This window comes from Schistocerca americana, chromosome 4, assembly GCF_021461395.2.
Source record: "Schistocerca americana isolate TAMUIC-IGC-003095 chromosome 4, iqSchAmer2.1, whole genome shotgun sequence".
Taxonomy (NCBI): Eukaryota; Metazoa; Arthropoda; class Insecta; order Orthoptera; family Acrididae; genus Schistocerca; species Schistocerca americana.
In genome coordinates this window covers 621546040-621573309 of record NC_060122.1, presented here as the reverse complement: position 1 = coordinate 621573309, position 27270 = coordinate 621546040, and the positions used below count along the sequence as shown (strand labels likewise).

Genomic DNA, 27270 nt, shown 5'->3' with positions numbered 1-27270 from the left:
CAAGGAACTGAAATTGTACTGGTAATTGGAAACACATCAGGATCTAACACTCGACAACAAAAAATAAGGTGATGATACAAGACATTAATGAAATACCATATAATATTTGATAGGTTATTTAACATGTTATCATGTCATTTCAATATAACAGAGAAGTAAAGATTTTAGAGAATTTTTTTTACATGGCAGTTGCACGAACTTGGTGAGAAGGCATGTTAAAATAGTGGGTCGACACTTACTTTACAGATGTAAGCTCTGAGCAATTATTACGGCTTAGTTGAAGCTTGATTGGCTTACTGTAGTGGGCTCAGACCATGGTACAAGATCTTGATTACAAAATCTGAACTTCTTGTTTTCAAAGATGCCAGTGGATGCAGATGGTGATGTGGTATGTTTGTAACATTGTCTTGTGTTTGGGATTTGCCATTTGTCCAATAGTTGGAAACTGTGATGTGAACTGAAAAATTTGGTCATTGACCTATGAAAACTAATGATTTTGTTGTAATCTAAAGAGAAAGATGATAAAACCTGAGTGAAAGAACTAGTGCTGGAAACAACAGGTAGTTCCTGTTTTAACATATAATTATTAAGAAATTAATAACACAACAGTTAATTGTCTATGCCGTTAATAATATCAGGAATTTACTGTTCATATTTGTCAGTTTGATTTCAAAAGTCAGTAGCAAGATAGAAACAGATGTCTCAGATATTTACGTTTTCTGTGTCCCAGATACAACTGCTTGATACAAAATACTCGAAGTTCACTCATTTTTCAAATTGTTTATACTTTATTGCCAGAACTAACCACATTCATCCTACACCAAATCATACGAACTAGGCAAAACAATTGTTTACTATTTTATTAATTATTACATGTGACATAATTACTAGGTCGGTATGCTTTTAGTGATTCTGATGTGAATCGATATAACAAAAAGTGATGAATATTTTGGGTGAAATTTGAAATTATGTGTTATTCTTGTGACTTTATGGACAGATGTTATCCTGATGGCACTTTCAGTTAAGGGTACTTCTACATTAATTACTTTGTTTTGTAAGCATTTAAGAGGTGCTATTAATGCTACACACTACACTTAACAGTTTATACTATCAACCATTATTAAACTTGTAATCGATCAGTGAATCACTTTGTGTCTGCCAGTGAGATTACTAGTGCAAAGCACGTTTTGAATGGATGCCTGCGTCATCTGGGAAAGTGTAACTTAAGCATTTCTTATTTGAGTGCATTCGCATATGTCAGAGCCAAATACGTCACAGTTAGAGTAGTTCTGAACCTGAGTGACACCTGCTTCTGCCAGCTACCTCACTTGTATTCTGTAGTAAGATATTATATAAACAGCTTTCAGAGATATCTTGAATATAGCCACATGCCCAAACAGTTATTCCGTGTTTTGTAATATTAAGGTGTAAATATAGCTGCACAAATGTTAAATTAATATTTCCTTTTCGTTAATTATTCTGGTAAGAAGGAAGAGAAATTGTATAATTTGCCAGGACAAAGGATTCAAGGAACATTTTACTGGTAACTGTTGGCACAAATAATAACTGCATAAGAACATTGGAGAATTTGGTGCGAGAACTCTCTAGACACACTACAGTGAAATGGTATGAAGAATGGTTGAATCAGTTAACGTGAGCGATCAAGAAGTGGCAAAATGGGAAGTTGAGGTTACTGTTTTGATACGAAACAAACAGGAATGATTTGTGCTGATGAATCCTAACAACTAAAACAACTGATGTAACAGGAAAGCCGTTATTAACAAGTGTTGGAATGACCAGTAACGCATTAGTTTGCCGAAAGAGCTTGTTTCTTATTACGGTGCTTCTAGCATTTTTTATCTTTCTCTAGTGTTCGTCAAAACTAAAACTAGTAAGTATTTATACCGTGAATCAGACTTCGGTAATAGATTAGATTAGATTAGATTCATATATTAACTGAAACAATTTCCAGCTCATCTACATACATTTGGCTTTTCTAACTTAAGCATAATTAAAGGAAGGAACGTAAAAGCTGTGATAAAAAGACGAAAGGAAAAGAGAGAGAGTGGTCTGTGACCACTGCATGTGCCGGTACAAAAACAATGACACTTACTTTTCACTGTGTTAAGTGTGTAGAAGGAACGGCATAAACAAACGCGAGGAGATTTACGATCAGGAGTGTCTCCGCAGTTAAGACATAACAATTAATCTTGCCAGATAGCTATACAGCGTAGAATATTTTCTTCTATAGAATGCAGAGAGGCTATTCCGCTCGCGGGGCTAATACGCCTGAAACAGCAATGTGCTAGTTCCTCACAGAATCAAGGTATTTTGCCTTCAGTGTGTGCCATTATCTCCATGTCGCCGTATGTGGTTGTAGTAAAGGTGTTTACCGTTACATTATTGACAGGACAAAAGATCAAAATCTAGAGGTAACCAAATTGTGACGAATTATTGCCGTAGTTAAAGAATACAACCTAACAAGTTAAGGTGTACCATACACAATTACGTTAAATTTTAAAATATTGTTACTTGTATAAGAACACAGGTTATACAGCGTGTATATCAACAAAAAGTGCTGGCTTTGCTATGTCTTTCGAAATGTCTGCACATGGGCCATTTCGCTCCATACACGTGGAGCTATTTCCACTCAGTCACATTATTAATTTAATTGACGTTTTACTGCAGAATTCTAGCGAACACACTTTCTTGGTCTTTTTTCTGATGGTGCATGGATACAAAAAGAAAAAGTCGAGTGCTTCATGATACAGGGAAGACATGAAATGAGCAATAACAAGCGTTGTAGGCAGTTTCTTTGGATAAAGTATCAGCAATGTGCTACATGGTTTCACGAAATGTATGTCGGTGCACAAGGACGAAAAATGTTTACTTGTGGTAACTGCTGGTGATTTTGACGCTGAAATACACTGGGTGAATAGCCTCTTGACTAGTTGGAATAGCTCCACCATTTTGTGTATTATGATTTCTGCCGTCTTCAGATATTTGTTTAATACTTTATTCGTGTAAAGGAATTTTGACCTTTTATATACTGTATGCATTCACAATTAACATACCATAACTGTATCACAATGACAGATTTTTTAAAAAGCTCCATGTCTTGTTACATGGGGCTTACAGATGAAACGAGTGGAGTAGCCCCGCTGTACCCTAAGCCTGTATATAAGTGTCATGTCTAAGGTATTCATTTATTTCAAGTTTCGAGACAGTGCTGCTGATTGACAGACACACTACACCCAATCACTTTACAGTTTGCCACACAGCTGTTCCTCAGCATTGATCGTAAATTATGCGCAGTTCAGCAATCAAATGACCCAAATGTAAGTATGGAGGTGTTCTCGCGCTAAATTCTTATTTATTTTACTTTTTAAGACATTCATGCGTATAGGCCATTAGTTGTACATGTTGACTATAACGTTAGATTCAGTGACTGTTTTAGAAAGTTGCTAAATAGCTGAGATGTGAATTACTTTTGACCCACACAAATTTACTACAGAGAAACTTACATGTTCCCTCGCTTTTATTACCATAAAATGCGAACCTTGTTTTGAGTTACTTTGTTGTTTACTATCGACATACAAATTCTATGCGAGTGCAGTTAAGTAATTCTCCCAAACCCTCTTCACCGTAATTTCAATATCCATTAGGTTAAACACGATTTTAACTACTATTAGCACATTTTTGATGAAATAGCTACATTTCAGTTAACGAATGATAAACTCCAAAACTTTTTCACGCATTCTGAGTAAGTTCTACTTACACAGTTAAAGTTTAAAGAGTAATATTTAAGTTACCAATTAGAGACAACTACTCTTTTTTCTGGGACAAATTAACTTTGACAACAACTATTTTCACATATGTTATTTGAACGGATCGGGTATTAGAAATTAAATTCAGTAGACATTAACTTTCATGTGTCTGAGTAATAGTTCCACCAGTCTGAGTCCGATACCTTAATTTTACACAGTTCCTGATTTATATCGCAATTATTCTAAAAATGACAGCATTAGAGACTGGTTGCAAATTAACCCTACATTCTGTTGTTGGATGGGGTCTTCAGTTCGAAGACTGGTTTGATACAGCTCTCCATACTACCCTATCCTCTGCAAACCTCTTCATTTCCGAATAACTACTGTAATCTACCTACTCCTGAGCCATTCTGCTTACTGTTTTCATCTTTTGATCTACCTCTACGATTTTTACACCCCTCCCCTTACACACACACACACACACACACACACACACACACACACACACTTCCCTCCAATACTAAACTGGTTATCCCTTGTCGTCTCAGAATAGTTCTTACCAACGGGCTAATTCGTATAGACAGTTTGCGCCATAAATTTCTGTTCTCCTCAGTTCTGTTCAATACCTCCTCATTAGTTATGTGATCTACCCATCTAATCTTCAGCATTCTTCTGTAGCACCACATTTCGAAAGCTTCTTTTCTCTTCTTGTCTAAACTGTTTATCGTCCATGTTTCACTTCCATACATGGCTGCAACCCATACATACACTTTCAGGAAAAGACTCCTGACACTTAAATCTATATTCAATGTTAACTAATTTCTCTTCTTCACAAACGTTTCTCTCGCTATTACCATGATACATTTTATATCCTCTCTACTTCGCCATCGTCAGTTAATTTGTTGGCCAAATAACACAACTTGTCTACTACTTTGAATGTCTCGTTTCCTAATCCAATTATCTCAGCAACCCTGATTCCTGAACTTGGAAGTTTTCCTTGGTTTCCTGTATTGATTGCTCAGTGTACAAATTGAACAACATTAGGGTTAGGCTACAACCCCATCTCACTCGCTTCTCTGCCACTGCTTCCCTCTTATGCCCCTCGACTCTAATAACTGCTGTATGGCCTCTGCACAAGTTTTAGATAGCCTTTCACTCCCTGTATTTTACCCCTGCTGTCTTCAGAATGGCATAGAGAGTATTCCATTCAACATTGTCAAAAACTTTCTCTTTATATACATATGCTATAAAGTAAGATAAGTCGTAATGTCGGTATTGCCTCGCGTATCCTACATTTCTCCGGAATAAAAACTGATCTTCTCGAAGGTCAGCTCCTACCAGTTTTTCCGTTGTTCCCTACATACACCACAAAAATCTTGTGCTCTCCCCATTAACGTACACCAGTTGAGACAATCTTGTCTTCCCCAGGATTGCACCCCGTAACTTGTTCTTTCCCTCACTGTTATGCTCTATGTACAAATAACTTTTACCTCCCTAGCACAGTACTTCACTTGTAAACATATAGTGCCTTACCCAAAGCTGTACAACACTTGCAAACAGGTCGTGACCTCTGTGTTATTCATCTTGTGTTTTCCCCAGTAGTGCACTCTACTGGCAGGCATATCGTGACTCCCCTGTTGTTATCAATTGTGCGACTTTAGAACTGCTAGACTCAGCCTTCCCGATAACGAAGTCCAACTCGATGGAACCCAATCACCAAGGGTTAGTACGTGTAAATATCTCAGATCAATGAAGCCAGACGGCAGAGCTATAGATGCAAAATTTTACGCATCAGCATTAAGGATGAGGTCCGTAATGAATATGTCATTGCTGGACTTCGACTGTGAACCCCAGCTGGTGCCAGTGGTAGCTATCATACTCGCCCTTAATTTAAATCTAAAGACAGACAAATCCGTCGAAAACCAGTCATTGCAATGAAAATATTCTCTCTAGACAGTGCTGTGTTCGTAAAATTGTCAATCATGTCCACTACTCTTTATAGGCGACGCAATGCCGCCTTTCTTTAAACAGTCATGCAGAAAACGTTATAGGAAGGCTAACAAAATACCGCGTTTTTATTGGCATAACAACTAGAAGATGCAACAGATCTACTAAAGAGACTGAAACTTCCTGGCAGATAAAAACTGTATGCCCGACCGAGACTCGAACTCGGGACCTTTGCCTTTCGCGGGCAAGTGCTCTACCATCTGAGCTACCGAAGCACGACTCACGCCCGCTCCTCACAGCCTTACTTCTGGCAGTATCTCGTCTCCTACTAAAGAGAGAGCCTGCACTACGCTGGTCAGTCCTCTCCTAGTGCATTGCTGTGCAGTTTCGCATTCTTACCTGGTGGGACTGCGGAAGTTTCCGCCTTTGTATTGTCACGGACATGATAAGCGAGATGTGCTGGCAACCATTAAAACAAAATCGTTTCTCATAGCTCCCAAATCTTTTCAGGAAGTTCCCATCAATAACTTTACAGTCTGGAACCGCGCGATCGCTACAGTCACAGGTTCGAATCCTGCCACGGGCATGGGTGTGTGTGATGTCCTTTGGTTAGTTAGGTTTAAGTAGTTCTAAGTTCTAGGGGACTGATGACCACAGCAGTTGAGTCCCATAGTGCTCAGAGCCATTTGAACCATTTTGAACGGACGAAAAAATATCGCAGTTCCAAGAAGGAGTTGTGCGACATAAACGAAAGTTGGTAGGCGTTTTTCTACATCTGAAAGTTCATATCTATTCACATTTCGCACTAGTCGCATAAAACTGGAGCTAGTAGTAATAACGGTCACGAGCGTTAGTTACCTTTGAGATTGTCAAGAATGCCTCTAAGGCGGCAAAGACGCCGTTGTCAACATCTCGCTGAGTTTGAACGGGGTCGTGTAATAGGGCTACGAGAAGCTGGATGTTCCATCTGCGATGTTGCAGAAAGACTTGGTAGGAATGTAGCCACTGTACATGATTGCTGGTGGCGGTAGTCAGGAGAATGTGTGATCGCAAGAAGACCGGCCTCCGGATGGTCACGTGGCACTATCGAGAGGGAAGTCCGCCCCGATAGCTGAGTGGTCAGCGTGATGGATTGTCGTTCGGCTTCGACTCCCGGCTGGGTCGGGGATTTCCTCCGCTCAGGGACTGGGTGTGTGTTGTCTTCATCATCATTTCATTCCCATCCGGAGCGCAGGTCGCCCAATGTGGCGTCGAATGTAATAAGACCTGCACCAAGGCGGCCGGACCTGCCCCGCAAGGGGCCTCCCGGCCAATGACGCCAAACGCTCATTTCCATTTTCCATCGAGAGGGAAGACCATCGCGTTCGGCGTGACGCATTGTACTGCAACTGCTGCAGCAATCTGAGCGGCAGTTGGCGCTACAGTGATACAAAGAACTGTTACAAATTGTTCACTTCAAGGACAGCTATGAATCTGACGCCCTGTAGCACGCGTTTCACTGACGACAAACCGCCGCCATTTGCGACATCAGTGGTGTCAAGCGAGAGCTCATTAGGGGGCACGGTGGAGGTCTGTTGTGTTTCCTGATGAAAGCTGGTTCTGCCCCAGTGTCAGTGACGGCCGTTTGCTGGTTAGAAGGAGGCCAGCTGAGGGCCTGTAGCCAACCTGTCTGCGCGCTAGGCACACTAGATCTACATCTGGAGCAACGGTCTGGGTTGTGATGTCGTATGACAGCAGGAACACTCTCTTGGTTACCCCAGGCACTCTGACTGCATATCTGTACATCAGTCTGGTGATTCGACATGCTGTACTGCCAATCACATTATAGGAGGTGTTTTCCAACAGAATAACGATCACCCACATACTGCTGTTGAAACCCAACGCACTACACAGTGCGTTGACATGTTGGCTTGGCCTGCTCGATCCCATATCTGTCTCCACTTGAGCACATATGGGACATCATCGCACAACTTCATCGTCATCTACTTCCTGCATTGACTGACCAAGTGCGACAGGCATGGAACTCCATTCCACAAACTGAAATCCGGTACCAGTACAACACAATGTATGCACGTTTGCATGCTTGCATTCAATATTCTGAATGTTACACCTGTTACTAATGTACCTGCATTTCACATTTCAAATGGTTCAAATAGCTCTAAGCTCAATGGGACTTAACATTAGAGGTCATCAGTCCCCTAGACTTAGAACTACTTAAACGGAACTAACCCAAGCACATCACACACATTCATGCCTGAGGCAGGATTCGAACCTGTGACCGTAGCAGCAGCGCGGTTCCGGACTGAAGCGCCACAGGGGCCGACATTTCACATTTGCAGTGACTTATTTCTCATTTGTAATTTTAGTTACACAAATGTATTCCCGAAATTTCGTTACACTGTACACTACTGGCCATTAAAATTGCTATACCACGAAGATGACGTGCTACAGACGCGAAATTTAACCAACAGCAAGAAGATGCTGTGATATGCGAATGATTAGCTTTTCAGAGCATTCACACAAGGTTGGCGCCGATGTCGACACCTACAACGTGCTGACATGAGGAAAGTTTCCCACCGATTTCTCATACACAAACAGCAGTTGACCGGCGTTGCCTGGTGAAACGTTGTTGTGATGCCTCGTGTAAGGAGGAGAAATGCGTACCATCACGTTTCCGACTATGATAAAGGTCGGATTGTAGCCTATCGCGATTGCGGTTTCTCGTATCGCGACATTGCTGCTCGCGTTGGTCGAGATCCAATGACTTTTAGCAGAATATGGAATCGGTGGTTTCAGGAGGGTAATACGGAACGCCGTGCTGGATCCCAACAGCCTCGTATCACTAGCAGTCGAGATGACAGACATCTTATCCGCATGGCTGTAATGGATCGTGCAGCCACGTCTCGATCTCGGAGTCAACAGATGGGCACGTTTGCAAGACAACAACCATTTGCACGAACAGTTCGACTACGTTTGCAGCAGTAGGGACTATCAGCTCGGAGACCATAGCTGCGGTTACCCTTGGCGCTGCACCACAGACAGGAGCGCCTGCGGTGGTGTACTCAACGACGAACCTGGGTGCACGAATGGCAAAACGTCATTTTTTCATATGAAACCAGGTTCTGTTTACAGCATCATGATGGTCGCCTCCGTGTTCGGCGACATCGCGGTGAACGCACATTGGAAGCGTGTATTCGTCATCGCCATACTGGCGTTTCACATGGCATGATGGTATGGGGTGCCATTAGTTACACGTCTCGGTCACCTCTTGTTCGCATTGACGGCACTTTGAACAGTGGACGTTACATTTCGATGTGTTACGACCCGTGGCTGTACCCTTCATTCGATCTCTGCGAAACCCTACATTTCAGCAGGATAATGCACGACCGCATGTTGCAGGACCTGTACGGGCCTTTCTGGATACAGAAAATGTTCAACTGCTGCCCTGGCCAGCACATTCTCCAGATCTCTCACCAATTGGAAACGTCTGGTCAATGGTGGCCGAGCAACTTGCTCCTCACAACACGCCATTCACTACTCTTGATGAACTGTGGTATCGTGTTGAAGCTGCATGGGCAGCTGTACCTTTACACGCCATCCAATCTCTGTTTGACTCAATGCCCAGTCGTATCAAGGCCGTTATTACGGCCAGAGGTGGTTGTTCTGGATACTGATTTGTCAGGATCTATGCACCCAAATGGCGTGAAAATGTAATCACACGTCAGTTCTAGTATAATATATTTGTCCAATGAATACCCGTTTATCATCTGCATTTCTTCTTGGTGTAGCAATTTTAATGGCCAGTAGTGTATTTTTTGTTGCTGCTATTTGTTTCCCGTCAGTATATTTGGTTATCTTCCATATTCACGAGAAGGAATGAGCATCGTGGCAAGATAAGCGAAATTCGAGCTAACAAGGAAAGATTTACGTGTTCTTCTGTTCCATCGGTTATAAGACGTTGAAACGCCAGAGATATATTTAAATGTGAAGCCTCGGAATCTATGCCATAAATGAAGTATGAACGACTCAGTGTTGACGTAAATGTAGATGCACGTATGTGTGTTCTCTTTCGTGACGCCTGCTTGCGTTCATTGATTAAAAAATTGTGACCCAGACAGGACGCAACAGTTTTTGGCGTCTTTTGATAGTACCTCTTAGAGCTAAAGAGAGTGAGAGCAGCAGCCGATCCAACACGTACTGTTGTCAAGATATTAAAATGAAAAACAAAGAAGTGATATCTTGAAACGCTATCTGATAATCATAAGTGAGCAGTGAAACAGCTGGCTCTGCTCGACCAGCAAATCCAGAGCGCTGTGGACAATGGCGTCTAGGATGATGCAGTGCTGTTTATCTTGCAGAAGGCACTCTATATAGTTACGCACTGCAGCCTAGTGAAAAAAATCCAACATATCATGCATCGAAACGGATTTGGGTTCGCATTCATTCTTCACAAGCGACTATTAATTGCATTACGTGCCTTGTCTCAGTTGTGTGACTGGATTCGTGATTTCCTGTTGGAAATGCCACAGTTCGCAACAATTGACGGAAAGTAACAGAGTAAAACAAGTTATTTTTGGCTTTCCCCAAGGAAGTGTTATAGGCCCTCTGTTTTTCCTCATTTGCATAAACGAATTAGCATACAATCTGAGCAGTACTCTTAGATTGTTTGCAAATGATGCTACCATTTACCGTCATGTAAAGACATCAGATCATTAAAACAAATCGCATAATGATTTAGACAATATATCTGTATGGTGCAAAGAGTGGCAATTGATTCTAAATAGTGAAAAGTGTTAAGTCAACCATATGAGCACTAAAAAGAATCCGCTAAATTTCAGTTACACAATAAATCACACAAGTCTAAAAGCTGTAAGCTCAGTTCAATACTTAGGGATTGCAATTATGAGTAACTTAATTTAGAACAACCACATAGATAATGTTGTGGGGAAAGCAAACTGAAGACTATGATTTATTGGCAGAACACTTAGAAAATATAACAGGTCTGCTAAAGAGATTGTTAACACTTTGCTTGTGTGCCCTCTTCTGGAGTATTGCTGTGCGGTGTGGGATCCGATCAGATAGCACTGACGGAGGACATCGAAGAAGTTGAAAGAAGAGCAGCTCTACATGTACTGTCGCAAAGTAGAGGAAAGAGTGCCACGGATGTGAGACACAAACTGGGGTGGCAGTCACTAAATGAAAGGTGTTTTTCTCTGCGGCAGGACCTCATGAAATTTCAGTCACCAACTTTCTCCTCAGAGTGTGGAAATGTTTTGTTGGCGTTCACCTACTAGGGGAGGAATAATCACCATAATAAAAAAAAGAGAAATCAGAACTCTCACAGAAAGATTTAAGTGTTCGGTTTTCCCGCGGGCTGTTCGAGAGTTCTGCAAGGTTCGCAGGAGGGCTTCTGCAAAGTTTGGAAGGTAGGTGACGAGGTACTGGCAGAAGTAAAGCTGTGAGGACGGGGTGGGAGTCGTGCTTGGGTCGCTCAGATGGTAGACACTTGCCCGTGAAAGGCAAAGGTTCCGAGTTCGAGTTTCGGTCCGGCACACAGTTTTAATCTGCCAGGAAGTTTCATATCAGCGCACGCTCCGCTGCAGAGTAAAAATCTCATTCTACAGTTATACCTGCATACAGAACCACACAACCAAAAGTCTTTTGATAATAAAGTACTGTAGAAACTTCCTCCAAGATATACAGACACTTCAGCTGATTAAAAAAAAAACTAGTCCACTGATAATATACCTCAGAAAAATGCGCAGTGGAAAAACGAACATCTCTGCAAAAAGCTAAAATTTGTTTAGAAGAAGGGACACGATGATATCATATACTATCAAACAGTCCATCACTCAAAGGGGCACACTAAAAAATACCAAACTACCGCTAATTAATCTAAAAGCCATTTTACACAGAAGAGCAACATATCAATCAGAAGCTGAGTATCATGTATCGAAACACAGAAAAGGGGAATACTGTAGACGAAAATAGCCGAACATTTCTACGAACTTCTGGGTCCATACTCTTAAAATTATACAAGAAGTATTATAAGTGTCGTAATCTGCATGAGTTTTAGTCATGAACCATTCCACACCCATCTCCAGTGAATATACATAAGAAATAATTCCCATTCTGAATACAGCAGAGTAACAATAGGATGCATAAATCATGTTTTCTCGGCATGTAGACTGTTTTAAAAGCAGAAAATGTAGTTCTCACGCCTGTTATTCTGATATTATAAACCAGTACACGATAATAAGGTAGACCTCCTCCATCCAAATAATATTAGTTTTAGAAACAGTAATAAATTGACACCGTCAATTGAAAACAAAACTGTTAAACAACTGTCATAAGCGCATCAAAAACGTAAATTTTACAGTGAAACGCGTTTCCAAGCCACAGTAACACAGCAAGCCCCAGAATTCATCAATGAGCAGGAGAAAACCTAAGTAATCGCTGTTTAAATATGCAACATAATCTACAAATAACAAATCACATCGCCGGCCGCGGTGGCCGAGCGGTTCTAGGCGCTTCAGTCCGGAACCGCGCGACTGCTACGGTCGCACGCTCAAACCCTGCCTCGGGCATGGATGTGTGTGATGTCCTTAGGTTAGTTAGGTAAAGTAGTTCTAAGTTCTAGGGGACTGATGACCGCAGATGTTAAATCCCATAATGCTCAGAGCCATTGGAACCATTTTTTGAACAAACCACATCAAATGGTTCTCCATACCAAAGCCTCAAAAAAAAATTTACCAGTGTCGACGGGTACACAGAAACAACAAAAAAAAAACACCTCTGGCAGGCAAATAAATATTAGCTTCAGTTCAGTCAAATACAACAATGGTAAGTCCAAAAGAAGCATATGCCATGATTTTACCTGAATATATATTTCAAGTCAGTCACCCTTGTACTTGTACATGACATTGTGTATTAGTGTAGACCTGTGGTTGCTTTTTATTGGTGCACGCAACGTAAAAAAAGGTAAAGTACATTTGTAACTTAAACTACAACAGAATATGATGTAACATATTTCCTAGACTACATAACATCTGCAGGTACGTATTTCAAGAACAATAAAAGGAAAAAAATTATTGCGCATTTCACTAGTGTGGTGAAACATGTTCAGATGTTAAAGTAAAACAATAATTGTGTTCTGTAAGTAAGTTTTAGTATCCAAGAAAAGTGATGTAACCTTTATTTACATTCGATGTGTCAATGTGTCATACTTCATATCTGTATACTTGATATTCTTCAAAAGAGATTTTCAGTAGTCGATATGTTACGCCACAGAGGTTCCGAGTTCAAGCAGCGTGATCTTTGGTTGCCAGCAGCATTGTCGCTGCTGTCGCTTCCTAACAAAAGCTAGAGAGTGAATTGGGTGTTGCTCATACTACCGAGTGGTCTGGAAATAGGTTGCATACCACGGAGATAAAGACGCGGCGGATGTGGAGTTTTGGAAAGATGATTTGGTTACGATTAGTTTGAAATTGAAGACTTCCAGGTACTGTTGCCTCTGCACTGTTTGCTTGCACGTAATTTATGATGTGCTTGGAAAACCATAAGCTTTAGTGAGATTTTTCTATATTGGCTTGGATTAGTTAGTTTCATTGTTCAGACGTAAGTAAAATAAAGTGATCAGTTCACATGCTTTGCCCTAAGAAGTATAGATTTACCACTTCCAATAATTAATTTCAAGGCAGAGTCATATTTTTTAATAAGAGGAAATTTTTGTGAAGAATGAGTTTTGTTGTTCAATGTACAGTTCTTTAAAAAAGGTTAGTCTCCTGACAATCGGTTAGCAAACTTAAATGCTACCACCGTCTCCATACGAAAATTTATTTTCCGATTATGTGTGTCGGAGCATTGCACTGAGGGAACACATATGCTTAAAAAGAAAGCGTGATTTGATTAGGATAGTTGCATGTCCTTTCACTGCACTGCACAAGGCTGTTTTTTAATTTAGATGGTTTGCTGCTGTGCTACAAATTTATGTTCACTCCTTCGAACGGTACTGAGTGTCTATTGCCAAGGGAGCCATGAAAATTTGTTAGGGCCAGTTACATTACTGTCAAGATAAGATCAGTTATAGTTAGTTGTTGTATTTCAAAATTATTGCCAAGGTCAGTTTAGGTAAAGTTCATTTCAGATCTCATTTCTTATGTAGACAGTGTTTTTCTCTCAGTGCAGTCTCGCATTTGCATGTGTACCACTCAGTGTTTGCAAATTTGTCGTCAGTTTGTGTTCGTAAAATTATAGGGCATTTTCACAGTAACATTTTAGATTATTTATTCCTTCAAAATTAGTATTGTAATTTAATGTATCATTTTTATACTGTCAGTCTTGTATGTTGAAATTGCAAGTCACATAGTGTGATGTCACGCAGATTCACAGATTTTCACAGGACAGCCTTTTTATTATACAGTTTTACATGTTGGTAAAAGTTTATTCAAATACGTTATTCAATGTCAGTTTTGGCGACTCATCTAGTCAGACAGCGTTTCTGTAATTACCCTTGTTGCATTTTTCAGGCTTACAACATACACACCGAGCTTAAGATATGAAACCAGTCCTGTCCAGGTTTAGTTTGCAACAAATGAATATTTTTATTCAGAAAAGTTATAGTATTTGCCAAAAGGTGCACCTGCTTTAATTCATAATTATTTTTCTGGAAGCATAGGAATAGATTTTAAAATTCCAATATGATAAAAATAGTTACTGCAGCTGTCTTAATATTTATCTTAGAATCATGCTTGAGGTTGCAATGAGTTTGTCGCAGTGCTGCGATTTTTCTGGTATACTTGGTTCTGCTGTATCATGTTTGCAGGATCTGTAACATAGTTTCGTTGAAAACAGAACATTCATTTTTCGTTTCGTCGATCTTAGCTGCCACTGATTCGTCTCCATCCTTCAGCAAAGCATTCACACCCGGATCTCAGGAAAATCCCTGCGATCCCCGGCCTATTCACCAGCCTACCTTCGTTCCTTGTCCGGTCAGCTGACTGCCATATTGTCAAGAGCACTCGCTACTGAATGAGTAGATTTTTCGTAATATCAAAAATATGTCAAAGCGCTTTTGGATAAGGAGGAGAGAGAAGGAAAAACATTGTTTTGCACAAGGCAGAGTTAAAAATCACAAATTGATCTATCTGGTGACAAAACTAGAGTAAAATTCATACGCTGGAAGCAGTGGTATAAGGTCTACATTACGTCGTCAACATAAGTATAGGTAACAGTGCTCTAAGAGCCACGCATCGCGCCAGAAATGCGAAGGACCCCGACGTAGCGACATTGTAGCCTTACCATGGCACTGTAGAATGGATAGCTTCCACGTTTCCTTCTACCTTTCGTCGTTTTACACGTACGTGATAATTCGTTGCCCGTTTTCTTTTTCTGATTGTCATCTAGACCTCAGTTTGACCCTCATATTTATTTCTATGACTGAATGTAATATGCTAGAAGTTACTTTTATTCATTTCCTACGTTGCTTTAGTATGCTTAACAACTGCTCCTACGAAGTTACTTGATTAATAACATGCGTATATTACGTGCCTATGAACTGTTGCCCTGCCCCTCTTTAGAAATGTTAAAATTCGAAAATCACTTTAAAATTTTAAAAAGTGGGATTGAAAAATCATGTTATATTACTCCAACGAAAGTAACTCTGAAGCCTGCAGAACTGGCTGTTCATTTCGCCCATGTACACATTTATGTCTAGACAGAGAGGATTGTATTCCTCCTATTAAACCTCCACTCTTACCTACTGTTGCCTGCATTTATCTTGACAACACAATGGAAATCTTACGTCGCCCCTTTCTTCTAATTTTTTCGTTAGATAGTTTAACAAATGGTTATTACATGTCCGAGAAAAAGTCTTAACATGTAGTAATCCTGCACGATATACTGATATTTAGGCCTACTCCTATACGAAAGCCATCTGACTGTTAAAAAATACGTACAAGTTTTAAATCTGTAACACTAATTTTCATATTTAATTCCTTTTTCGAAAGAATATCCAAGTATAAAACTTGTTTGAGGATTATCTTGACTGCTAAACACTTAAGTACTACTGAAATATGCGAGCACTTTGTAATGTTTTTTGAAACTTCTAGTGTTTTCTTGGGAAGCTATGTAAAAAAACACTGAAGTTACTTCGTTGTAAGTCTTAACAAAAGTCTATAAATGTTTTCCAACAATTCTTTTATATTCCACCTCAGTTTCGCAAACAACAATTACAAATGCACAATAACTCCCAAAGATACACGTTTTATGACGTGATTTTGAAGGAAAGAAAAAAAAAACACGCCATCGAAGAGACAGTAGATAGATGTAATTATTACGTTTTTCTAGGCAAATAGTTAGTTGGCTCATTTTATAGATTCTGTAGTGATTCTTGTTTTCTGCTATTCCTTTTCTATAGTCAGTCTGATGATGACCAGTGGGTGGTTGAAATCGGTTACTGTATTTTGAAAGTTTTTGTAATTGTTGTCGCAAGAAAATAAAAAGAGATGGCTGTATGATATCTTTCAGCCCAAATGCCAATTATTTTAAAAAAATGTCCGGAGCGGACGTCGTGAGGTTTTAATGGTCACCTGTAGAGGGACAGGGGCTATCTGTGATGATACACTAGGCAGACAGCTCGAATAGACACGGGCAGGTGCGCGAAATGGTTCAATCGCATCGACACACCGTGAAACACAAGACATTTATTTCAGTAGCTTTGCCGATAAAACAGATGGAAATGACTAGCTATCAGTGGAAAGGCAAACATCACCGTTGTCTGATAACCCGCAGTCTTATCGTAAAACTTTAACCTCACTGCGACTTTTGTCCGACATTCTACATCGGAGCTGACGCAGTGAAGATGCCATTCTCATATCAGAAATGCGTATCCTCAGAAACAAAGGCGACTGTTTATCAAGAAGTCAGTACTTGTTTCGTTTCCTGTTGAGTCAGTTGAGAAAGTAAACAGGTTTCACAGAGTGGAAGTACTCAGTTCTATAGAACAAGCAACGTCACTTGGTGTCTGTACATGTTTCATCTGTCATTTATCCACAAGCTTCGGTAGACGCTTTTCTGTCAAGTTACACAGGTTTCACTTTTTGGCAAATCTGTGCTTTAAGCGTACGTTAAATTCTTCGATTTTTAACGCATCCAGTATTCCAAACCTTTTTTTTTCCTCTTCCAATCTTCCCCTGTAATTCATCGTCGCAGGTTATTTCTTCACAGTAGAAACAACTGCCATGATGCTCTTCTTATTCTTATCAGATCTACAGGTTTACTTTCCTATCCTAGTCTTAGAAATATAAAGGCCAATCAACTGAAAACGAAACAGATGGAAAAAAGTAAGTAAACTGTTTCATATTTCAAAAGTTACCGTCATAACTGTTAATACATTTATCCTACTTTGAGACAAGATGGTCAGTGCCAAACTGTTTGCGGTTGCCAATGGAACCATGATTCAACCGAGGCGTGTACCTCGTCGTCCAAAGCAAATCAAAGCCTGCGGACGTCTTTCTTCAGGTCTCCAAACTTTGGGCAATAAGTCCCGCTTCCTCGGGCTAGTCACCCTATTATGTCACCCTTATTTCGTCCATCATGTATTATTTTTCTTCCAAGGTAGCACAGTTCCTTCACTTCGTTGACTTCACCACGTCCGCAATTTTGACGTTCTCGCTAATTGCGATTCTGCTACTCTTCGTTACTTTCGTTTTTAGTCGATCTACTCTCAGTCCAAAGCGTTTGCTCATCAGACTGTTCATTTCATCTAACAGGTCCTGTAATTCTTCCTATCAGTCATGATGTCAATGTCGTTATCGAACCTATCATTGATATTCTTTCACTCGGAATTTTAATCCCACACCTGAACCTTTCTTTTATTTTCGTCCTTACTTCTTAGATGTGTAGATTATACAGAAGGGGCGGTAGATTACACAGAAGGGGCGGAAAACTTCATCCCTGTCTTACATCCTTTCTCATCCGAGCACATCGCTCGTGATCGTCTTATTCTTTCACTCAGAATTTTAATCCCACTCCTGAACCTTTCTTTTATTTTCGTCTTTACTTCTTAGATGTGTAGATTATACAGAAGGGGCGGTAGATTACACAGAAGGGGCGGAAAACTTCTTCCCCGTCTTACGTCCTTTCTCATCCGAGCACATCGCTCGTGATCGTCCAGTCTTATTGCCAGTAAGATAGTGATGTCTGGCGTGGTCCTCATTCCAGTGACTTGTCTGACGCAGCCCTCCACACTAATCTTTCCTGTGCTAGCCTCGTCACCTCTGAATAACAACTGCTTACTCCCACATACCCCTCCGTTACCAAACTGAAGATTCCTTCATGTTTCAGGATGAGTCCTATCAACTGATCTCTTCTTTCAGTTAAACTGTGCTACAAATTTCTTTTTCTTTTCTTTTCTTTCAGTACCTCCCCAACAGTTACGTGAACTAATACCCATCTAATCTTAAGCATTCTCCTGTAGCATCACGTTTCAAAAGCATTTATCCTCGTTTCGCCTGAACTCCGTATAGTCCAAATTTCACTTCTGTGCAATGTTACATTTTAGACAAATACCCTCAGAAAAAACTTCCTACAATTAAATTTCATATTACATGCGAAGAAAGTCCTATTTTTTATAAATACTTTTCATGCTAAGCCAGTTTGCATATTATTCCCTCTCTACTTGAGCCAGTATGGCATTTTGCTGCCCAAAAACCGTAACGGGATTAGCCCTTGATCTCAGCTCTAAATTCCAGGTTAAAATCACGAAAAACTTTAAGAATTGTAATTTCCTCGTAACTAAGATGGAAGTGCGTGACTGCATCACGATGAACCCCGCTGTACCTCGCCTTTGGTGACAGCCCAAGATCCACAGACAAAATTGTCTTATCAGACCTGTTGTTCGTTCTAGGAACAGCCCTCTATATAGTTAGAACTGGTCAAATTCTATAATAAAAAAATAGATTACATGATAAATTTCTGTCTCTTCTAAATATCCGCTATACTTTTGAAATCACTTTTTCATTAAGATCTTGTACGAACTCATTGCCATATTAAAGATGTTCACAAGCCAGCAACAGCCAGACTAGCATCGCTCAATATCATGAACCTTACACTAACACCCTTAGAGAGGACACTACAAATATAATTAGGATTGATCTACTTAATCATAAGAAACTGAACAGAGCAGAGATCCGTAAACTCGCTGAGTTGCTTACATCGGTACAGTCATATAATTAGTTTTAATAACAAAATGCGCTAACAGAAAGAAGGGTTGGCAGTGGGTAGCTGTCTAACCAAGATTTTAGCAGATATTTACATAAACCATTTAGTTTTGAAGCAAACAGTCACATCAACAGCAAAATCACCTACTAGAAAAGTTATGTGGATGATGTAATCATTATTTCTGATGACACAACGAGGAAATTGACAAATGTACAACAAAGCTGAGCAGCACACACGAAAGAATTAAATTCATTATTGAGTATGAGATTAATAAAAGCATGAACTTCTTAGAGTTAAAAATCTCCAGCAAAAACCATAAACATCATTTTGAAATTTATAGCAAACAATCAGCCACTGATGTATGCATCAGCAGCTCTTCTTGGCATTCAAAACAGCATAAATGGCATATTTTAAGACCACATCGAATTGCCTGCATAAAACTCCACTTGAACCATTTGAACAACATAAAGAAAATAATATAACTAAAAGCATAGCCCCAAGGAATGGGTAAGCTATCACACAATAGTCACAAAAAAGTAAAAAGAAAATCGGACAACGAAGCTTCTCACCAAACACCTATGCAGTTAACATAAAAGACAGTAGAAGGTAGCAGAAAGTATATTACATTTCCTTATTCGGGGAGTGTATCCTACAAAACAAGCGACCTGATTATAAATACAAACATAAAGAAAAGTAACCTCATAATCTCCTCATGTATCTAAAAACAAATCATCACATCATAATCTTGATGAAAAGACGTGAGTTATTGGATGCAGCCTTTCTACAAAATTTAATTTGCCTACTTCCCAATTTGAACCATAAATGAACACTACTCCCTTTGAAAATAACAGTATGGAGAAAGGAACCTAATATGAAACTCTACGCTAAAATATAACAGCCTGCTGAGTCACATATTAATACGACAGTTAAATTACTTTGAAATTTCAAGTAGCCATCGTATGTTAATATTATGTCCACTATCGTAATATTTATTTATTTACAGTTATTTCTCACCCATTTAATTTTCCCTTTGTACGCCACAACCTTAACATAATATTGTTTGAGTAACGTTACCTAATAAACTTGTTTTTACATTTGTGTAGTTTATTTGTAATTAACGCTCACTGAATGTAAATTGCATGTAATGAAACGTTGCATCATTGTACACATGACAATATCTCTGAGAGAGGAATTTGTGAATCTGTTATATTGATGATATAGCCATCTTTGTACACATTTTCCCATGTGGCAAAAACTGTTTGGATGTATATACATCAAATAAGTACTTCATATACCCTTCAGCATTTCGCGAACACAAGCGTCGCTGCAACAGAACGCCGCAAGAATTTCGATGTAAATAAACTATAACATCTCAGCCTTAAAGAATTGTTTACATGGTTGTTGTTGTTGTTGTTGTTGTGGTCTTCAGTCCTGAGACTGGTTTGATGCAGCTCTCCATGCTACTCTATCCTGTGCAAGCTTTTTCATCTCCCAGTACCTACTGCAACCTACATCCTTCTGAATCTGCTTAGTGTATTCGTCTCTTGGTCTCCCTCTACGATTTTTACCCTCCACGCTGCCCTCCAATACTAAATTGGTGATCCCTTGATGCCTCAGAACATGTCCTACCAACCGATCCCTTCTTCTGGTCAAGTTGTGCCACAAACTTCTCTTCTCCCCAATCCTATTCAATACTTCCTCATTAGTTATGTGATCTACCCATCTAATCTTCAGCATTCTTCTGTAGCACCACATTTCGAAAGCTTCTATTCTCTTCTTGTCCAAACTATTTATCGTCCATGTTTCACTTCCATACATGGCTACACTCCATACGAATACTTTCAGAAATGACTTCCTGACACTTAAATCAATACTGGATGTTAACAAATTTCTCTTCTTCAGAAACGCTTTCCTTGCCATTGCCAGCCTACATTTTATATCCTCTCTACTTCGACCATCATCAGTTATTTTGCTCCCCAAATAGCAAAACTCCTTTACTACTTTAAGTGCCTCATTTCCTAATCTAATTCCCTCAGCATCACCCGACTTAATTAGACTACATTCCATTATCCTTGTTTTGCTTTTGTTGATGTTCATCTTATATCCTCCTTTCAAGACACTGTCCATTCCATTCAACTGCTCTTGCAAGTCCTTTGCTGTCTCTGACAGAATTACAATGTCATCGGCGAACCTCAAAGTTTTTATTTCTTCTCCATGAATTTTAATACCTACTCCGAATTTTTCTTTTGTTTCCTTTACTGCTTGCTCAATATACAGATTGAACAACATCGGGGAGAGGCTACAACCCTGTCTTACTCCCTTCCCAACCACTGCTTCCCTTTCATGCCCCTCGACTCTTATAACTGCCATCTGGTTTCTGTACAAATTGTAAATAGCCTTTCGCTCCCTGTATTTTACCCCTGCCACCTTTAGAATTTGAAAGAGAGTATTCCAGTCAACATTGTCAAAAGCTTTCTCTAAGTCTACAAATGCTAGAAACGTAGGTTTGCCTTTCCTTAATCTTTCTTCTAAGATAAGTCGTAAGGTCAGTATTGCCTCACGTGTTCCAGTGTTTCTACGGAATCCAAACTGATCTTCCCCGAGGTTGGCTTCTACTAGGTTTTCCATTCGTCTGTAAAGAATTCGTGTTAGTATTTTGCAGCTGTGACTTATTAAGCTGATAGTTCGGTAATTTTCACATCTGTCTACACCTGCTTTCTTTGGGATTGGAATTATTATATTCTTCTTGAAGTCTGAGGGTATTTCGCCTGTTTCATACATCTTGCTCACCAGATGGTAGAGTTTTGTCAGGACTGGCTCTCCCACGGCCGTCAGTAGTTCCAATGGAATATTGTCTACTCCGGGGGCCTTGTTTCGACTCAGGTCTTTCAGTGCTCTGTCAAACTCTTCACGCAGTATCATATCTCCCATTTCATCTTCATCTACATCCTCTTCCATTTCCATAATATTGTCCTCAAGTACATCGCCCTTGTATAGACCCTCTATATACTCCTTCCACCTTTCTGCTTTCCCTTCTTTGCTTAGAACTGGGTTGCCATCTGAGCTCTTGATATTCATACAAGTGGTTCTCTTATCTCCAAAGGTCTCTTTAATTTTCCTGTAGGCGGTATCTATCTTACCCCTAGTGAGATAGGCCTCTACATCCTTACATTTGTCCTCTAGCCATCCCTGCTTAGCCATTTTGCACTTCCTGTCGATCTCATTTTTGAGACGTTTGTATTCTTTTTTGCCTGCTTCATTTACTGCATTTTTATATTTTCTCCTTTCATCAATTAAATTCAATATTTCTTCTGTTACCCAAGGATTTCTACTAGCCCTTGTCTTTTTACCTACTTGATCCTCTGCTGCCTTCACTACTTCATCCCTCAGAGCTACCCATTCTTCTTCTACTGTATTTCTTTCCCCCATTCCTGTCAATTGCTCCCTTATGCTCTCCCTGAATCTCTGTACAACCTCTGGTTCTTTTAGTTTATCCAGGTCCCATCTCCTTAAATTCCCACCTTTTTGCAGTTTCTTCAGTTTTAATCTACAGGTCATAACCAATAGATTGTGGTCAGAGTCCACATCTGCCCCTGGAAATGTCTTACAATTTAAAACCTGGTTCCTAAATCTCTGTCTTACCATTATATAATCTATCTGAAACCTTTTAGTATCTCCAGGGTTCTTCCATGTATACAACCTTCTTTCATGATTCTTAAACCAAGTGTTAGTTATGATTATGTTGTGCTCTGTGCAAAATTCGACCAGGCGGCTTCCTCTTTCATTTCTGTCCCCCAATCCATATTCACCTACTATGTTTCCTTCTCTCCCTTTTCCTACACTCGAATTCCAGTCACCCATGACTATTAAATTTTCGTCTCCCTTCACAATCTGAATAATTTCTTTTATTTCATCATACATTTCTTCAATTTCTTCGTCATCTGCAGAGCTAGTTGGCATATAAACTTGTACTACTGTAGTAGGCGTGGGCTTCGTATCTATCTTGGCCACAATAATGCGTTCACTATGCTGTTTGTAGTAGCTTACCCGCATTCCTATTTTCCTATTCATTATTAAACCTACTCCTGCATTACCCCTATTTGATTTTGTGTTTATAACCCTGTAGTCACCTGACCAGAAGTCTTGTTCCTCCTGCCACCGAACTTCACTAATTCCCACTATATCTAACTTCAACCTATCCATTTCCCTTTTTAAATTTTCTAACCTACCTGCCCGATTAAGGGATCTGACATTCCACGCTCCGATCCGTAGAACGCCAGTTTTCTTTCTCCTGATAACGACATCCTCTTGAGTAGTCCCCGCCCGGAGATCCGAATGGGGGACTATTTTACCTCCGGAATATTTTACCCAAGAGGACGCCATCATCATGTAATCATACAGTAAAGCTGTTTACATGGTGTTCAATCGTTATAAGGTATAGTTATGTTTATAAGGTCGTTTCTAACATCCTTTCCTGCTGTAGGTCACCACCATCTTAAGGAACTTTCAGCACAGTGAGGAATAAAGAACCGAAAACTAATGTAAACATCAACTAATGTGAATCTAGACGTTTAACAGCTGTCTGAAGATGAACTGTCGTTCGAAACCGGAAACGGCGCTATTTGCGTAAATAAATAGCATTACCAACAGTGGCTGGTTTTTGTTTCCGTCATTGGAAGAATCAACGAGTATTTTAAAGATTGTATTCCAGTCAGTACTGTCAAAATCTTTTTTTCTAAAGCTTCAAGTGCTATAAACGTAGGTACATCTCTCTTTAACCAGTCTTCTATACCGAACCGTTAATCAGTGTCAATAGAAAACGTGACTTCCGGTTAAGGCCATTATCAATATAAACACTTGAGAATTTATTGATTCCCCCTCATCCCTTATTTCTGTTGGCATGGTTAACCCTCGCGCACTAGCAAATAGCATGTATTGTGTTTTCACCTAAATCAGCGGCAGTCCATTTGGAGAGATGAATAATTCAGCTCTACAGTATGGTCTGTCGTGCTCCCCGCACTTCGTGAGAGCAATAACAATGTAAAGGATGAGCTATGGAGCATGTTATCTCTTACTATGGAACTGAAGGGCACTTCACGACCATATTCTGACGTACGTCGTGATTTTATGTCGTGTAAACGCAAGCCTCTGTTGTGCAATAAAGCATGTTACCAATGCTGATTTATCTCAAGAGAAGCAACAATTGTCTTAATGAGTTGTTATTCTTTCGTTGAAAATGAAGGATACTCTGGACTAAACGAATTCAGCAAGTACTCTGCAAGGTAAGTCATATCTGTGAGGAAAAGTCTGGAAATTCAGCTCATAGATGACATCAGATTTTTATTTGGCATTTCTACGTTATAATTTAGCAATTACAAAGTAGTTTGTTACTAATTTTTGGCAGATAACGCCCTATTTCAGAAGGACAGTTTCTTATTGCTGAATATGTAGGAGTGCCTTACTTTCGTAGAGTATGAACAACTCCGGCTGGTAACGGAATTTTGGTCTGTATTACTCCCGCGTACAATTCCGTGCGGTATCCTGAATACTTTGAGCAGACTATTAGTAAATGGTCCTGAAAGCCTTTTTATGCTGCTGTTCTTCAATGTAAGGGACTTCCGTACTCCGATTTTGTACAACTGAGCTGTGTAAGACCCATGTCCAGTCGATTTCCAAATTAGGTACCATCATTCTCCTAAACATAAGAAAATATGTGAACCAGTGACATGTTGGTTTGGGTGACTGGATGGTAGCACAATTTCTACCCTCTTCTCTTTGTCATATGAGTCAGTGATTGAGCTAATCGTTTGTCAGTGATTGAGCTAATCGTTTGTAAACGTAAGAACTGTTATTGGGCATGAAGTCTATGTAAAGCAGTTGAATATATCCATGAGTCCCAGCCTCCGTGCTTTACTTTGTTATCTCTTCTACAGTTCAATTGTTGTGTATGCCAGTGTGAGCCTTAATTCACACCTGGGTAATTGTTCTGCAGGTTGCCATTGTTTTCTTGATTAGCCCTAGAACGTTTAATAAATAACGGTTCTTTCGCAGACTCCATCTTTGGTATCACAAATGCAACTGTGTGGTTCGCTGGCTCCATGGTAATATGTCAACTACGATCCAAAACTCTCGAATACGATCCCCGATCAGTCCATGGATTTTCATCTGCCAGTTATCAATTCTTTCACCTTGGCAATGTTTGTTAATATGAAAAGTGCCGAGTTGTACCGTTGTTCGGAGTTCACTGGCCTATAACTGGCTGGGTAAGTCAGTCTAAAAGTCGGAGGAAGTCGACGCCACACCATCTACTGTAAGACATTGCCTGGTACACCATTGTGGTGCGTTCAAGCTGATGATAGTTTTACCGTCTCAGTTTTATTTTGTGTGCTTTTTTAATCTCGAAATTATTGTTTTGTCGCCCTGAGATATGCCACAAGTGATGACCTCCTTCATAGCTAAAATTTGTGCTGTGTAACTACTAGTTTCCATCCATAGAGAGACATTTATTTATTATTAGCTGTGTACACGGCTTTGCTCAGATGTATATTTATTTCAACGCTCTATTTGTCCATCCCTACCTTTACCCTCTCTCTGTGCATCTACTAATCCTTTCAAATTTGTCCATCTCCTCTTCTCCCTCCTCTCTCTCTCTCTCTCTCTCTCTCTCTCTCTCTCTCTCTCTCCATCTGTGTTCCTCCCCCCCTTTGACCACCTGCTCCTTCCCCCTATTTCTTCTACTCTGTCCTACTAAGTCCATCTTCTTTTCCACCTTTCTAGCCATCTCCTCCTCTTCCTTTCCCCTGTTTGTTTCTCCCCCTCTGAGTCCATCTCCCCCCCCCCCCCCAGTCTATTTTCTCTTCACCTTTCTATGTCCACCTCCTCCTCCACCTCTTTCACAGTTCATCTCGTCCTTTCTGTCTCTCTCTCTCTCTCTCTCTCTCTCTCTCTTTATTCTCTCCTCCCCTCTCACTCTGCCCATCTCCTCCCCATCCCTCTCCTTGTCCATCTCTAACTCTTTCTCTGTGTCTCTCCTCCTCTCCCCTCTCTGACCATCTCCACGTCTTCCCTTTCTCGCCATTACCGTTTCTCTCTCTCTCTGCCCATCACTTTCTTCCCCATAACTGCGTCTCTCTCCTCCTTCCTCCTCTCCGTCTGTGCGTCTCCTCTGTCCTTCCCTTCCTCGCTCCACATTATCACTCCTACCCAGTAGGAGGTTGTTGGTTCTAACCCTCACAGTGTTCCTTTCGTAGCAAGTAGCATGGGTACCAAGTTTGGTTGACATCCATGTAGAGCTTTAGGAGGAGCTTTCTACCCATGTCTTTGCCCGCGTATGCACATGTCACGTATATTCAACATATTTCACACATATTTCGCCTGTATCTCTAGCGAATATCGTCTTACAGTTTCGTTTTCGAGGAACTCAGTGCTTGTGACTTCATATTTGCTGAACTATGTGTAGTACAATGACACAATTTTGCAAGTGCCTTCGCTGGTATATACGAATACTGTTTGCAAAGTGTGTCCCAAATACAGTTAATAGTAAAGCAATAATAAATAAAAACATCATGCCTGATGCGGCAGTTTTACTGCATGAAAAGCGAAATGTGATAGGTGATAAACATTTTCTTTTCTTAATTTTGTGTGGGTTGTCAGCGAGAAAAAACATCATAAAGGTTTGAAATTATGTTTAATGTTTGTTGCAAGTCACTTCGTCCTCTTATTCTCAAATACCGAATGAATATAGCGTGAGTATTCGCGCGTCGAGGGCCACGCTTCCTTAATACCCCCCACCTCACCCTTCCCCTTTTTGATCCGTTGATCTGTAGGTGGTTCTTAGCCCCACAGCGATCCTTTCCAGATAGTACGTGAAACGTGTACAATGATTAGTGAGATTCGGTCCAGTGGTTTAGGAGGTGTGGAACACACACACACACACACACATCCATACATAAATCCTTTTTTATAATATGTGTGGATTCAGCTGGGGGACACAAAATTGCGAGGCTCACGCTTGTTTCAGTTTTGGAGACATGAGACCTGTAAATATTCCAGCAAGTTTGTCTCGAGAAACTGCATGATATTGGCATAGTAAGCAGGTTCAAATGAATAAAAGTTATAGCAGTTATGCAGAAATGAAGAGGCTTGCTCGGGATAGTCTTGCATGCCCAGTTGCATCAAACCAAGATATTGACTGTAGACCACAGAGACAAAGCAGTAGCAGCAGCAGCAGGAAGCAAGAAGTGCAGCTACGAAGTGCGAGTGCCTGCAGTTTCCCTCGAGCTTGACTATAGAGCACATAAGTTTATACATATTCGAGATTGACAGAAGTTCGCTA

The 27270-nt window shown here is 40.2% G+C and overlaps 1 protein-coding gene across 1 annotated transcript in view; it reads right to left on the bottom strand.

Moving 5' to 3' along the window:
* Positions 1–27270, bottom strand: part of LOC124612797 (probable cytochrome P450 301a1, mitochondrial) — a 181841-nt gene that overhangs the window by 139810 nt on the left and 14761 nt on the right. The window lies entirely within an intron of this gene.